The sequence below is a fragment of the Sardina pilchardus genome, chromosome 22 (assembly GCF_963854185.1).
Source record: "Sardina pilchardus chromosome 22, fSarPil1.1, whole genome shotgun sequence".
Taxonomy (NCBI): domain Eukaryota; kingdom Metazoa; phylum Chordata; class Actinopteri; order Clupeiformes; family Clupeidae; genus Sardina; species Sardina pilchardus.
In genome coordinates this window covers 5,196,065-5,198,564 of record NC_085015.1, presented here as the reverse complement: position 1 = coordinate 5,198,564, position 2,500 = coordinate 5,196,065, and the positions used below count along the sequence as shown (strand labels likewise).

General features: G+C 35.0%; 1 protein-coding gene across 1 annotated transcript in view; it reads right to left on the bottom strand.

Moving 5' to 3' along the window:
- Positions 1–2,495: 2,495 nt before the first annotated feature.
- Positions 2,496–2,500, bottom strand: part of LOC134070314 (tryptase-2-like) — an 8,253-nt gene continuing 8,248 nt past the window's right edge. Inside the window, exon 6 of the mRNA XM_062526629.1 lies at positions 2,496–2,500. This exon is cut by the window's right edge and continues 433 nt beyond it. The gene's annotated coding sequence lies outside the window, so the exon portion shown is untranslated.

Genomic DNA, 2,500 nt, shown 5'->3' with positions numbered 1-2,500 from the left:
ATGGACACCAAAGACTTCAGGAGACCACATTGTGCACATAGTTTGACCTTCCACAATATGTGTCCCAAAATTTGGAGAAATCAAGGTAAATATGATAACTCCCTATGTAGTACTTATTGTGTGTCCTTACCGGGCAGCCTAGTAATTCTGTATTTTGCATAAAATGTTAAAAATAAAATAATATTAAAATGTAACTAGTGTATATAAGAGAGTGTGAGAAATAGCTAATTCAGCAGACCTTGCTAGATGTCTTTTTTCTTCAATATTAGCTTAAATGTCATTACCGCAGCATGTCCTTACCGCAGCACTTCTGCCAGGGACTCTACTTTCAGGATGCTTAGATTAGATATGTTTTCATTTTTGATGAAGATTTTGATAGTAAATAACTAATAGACCAATATATATGCTTGATCAATGAAAAATACCATTTTCACGGCTTAGTTGATGTATTTTCATTCAGAAAAACACCCTTTGGTAAATTTTCGTCCATAATTATACAGAAAAAAATGACCAAATAGTGTTTTCAAGCTGTTTTAGTACTACTGCTTACTACCCTGTCCCTGTGTCCCTATGTGCCTGTGTTGTGTTCAATTTCAAACATCCACATATACTGTGACACTGTACAGACATTTTGCTCGGTTCACAATTGTCGTCATTACCGCAACAAGATGTCATTACTGTAGCAAGATGTCATTACCGCAGCAATGCATTTATCTTTTTTCTTTTCTTTTTTTCTAAAAAATGTGTTCATAAAAATGTTTTCAAAGTTATCGAACATGTAGACTACATATTGGAGCAATATTAAATTATATGCATTTGTCATTTTTGTTATTTTGGTGAGTATGAGTACTATTGACATTTGTGTCAACGGTCCGATTCCTCTCCTGGTACACAGGAAGTCTTAACATTTTCTATTTTAACATGTTTATTAAATTCATTGAGGATGATTACAAGTAAGGGTTGATTGCAGTGAATACAAAGGTGAGGAAATTGTGTGAAATTTTTAAAAATATATATGGATAAATGTACTGTTCTTTCTCTGTTGCGGTAATGACATTCCCTGAGAAACAAATTAAGAAAATCATAAAAAAAACATGTGTTCACAAAAATGTTTTCAAAGTTATCAAACATGTAGACTACATATTGGAGCAATATTAAATAATATACATTTGTCATTTTAGCTTTTTTTGTGAGTATGAGTACTATTGACATTTGTGTCAACGGTCTGATTCCCCTCCTGGTACACAGGAAGACTTAAAATGTTCTATTTTAACATGTTTATTAAATTCTTTGAAGATGATAAGTATAAGAGTTGATTGAAGTGAATACAAAGGTGAGGAAATTGTGTGAAAAAATTAAAAGAAATATGGATACATTTACTGTTCTTTCTCTGTTGCGGTAATGACATTCCCCGAGAAACAAATTAAGAAAATCATTTAAAAAAACATTTTCATGACTAAAATCTTCATGACTTTTTCCAAATTTGTGTACTTACATGTTTGTTGGACATGATGTAATGGTTTAAATTAAAATTCAAAAGGGTTTATTTTCCTCAGTTAGGGAATTCAAAAGTGCCCGTAGTTACAGAAAGGCATGGCAGACCGGAGGCCTCAGCAAAACAATAGGTAGTCAGAAGTCATTAAAGGGGCACTTCACCGATTAGCATTAAGCTTTGTATCTGTAGAAAACCAGTCAAGTTTGGACATCAGGGTCATATATTTCTCTCTCTCTCTCTCTCTCTCGCTCTCGCTCTCTCTCTCATCAAAAAATAAAGACAAGAATCCCCCAAATAATATACTTACAAATAACAGAAAAAAATGACAGGTGCTCAGCATGATGGTTATGGTTATGGTTATGGTTATGGTTATGGTTATTTAGCAGACGCCTTTGTCCAAAGCGACATACAAATAAATAACAATACAAATTAAATAACAGTGAACAATTACAAAAAGGGAGAATAGCAATATTATCAATAAACAATCAATTAAGCACTAACCTAATGATCATGTGATGTGAAGTGGCAGAAAGTTAACTTGCGTGGTGACGTTCCTCTACACTGAACTCACACTGCCTATGGGACCGTATGATAGTATGAATTATTTCATTCTTTAGTAAAGGAGGAGGAGGAAGACAAACTGTATTAATTCCCAAATGTGTTAGAAATGGACATGCCTACTAAGCATTCGGACATACTACTACTGTGACGTACTGCGTCTCGCCTACTATTTAGTACGTTAGTATGAGTATTCGGATGCAGTCCAAGTGAGTAGGGCACTTGGTGTGAGTGGCCTTACTGCTAATTAAGAGTTGCAGCCTATACAGTACAGCACAGCACAGCACAGCTAGCACTCACTGGGAAAAGGCCTTCTAGCATGCTAGCGTTTCTTTTCTTTTCTTTTTGGGGTAGTCCACCTTGAACAACCGAATAGAGTGCTGCACTCTGCCTAGCCTTGGCCTGGAATTTAAATTGCTTTCCGGTGTACACAAGAAATGAAACACA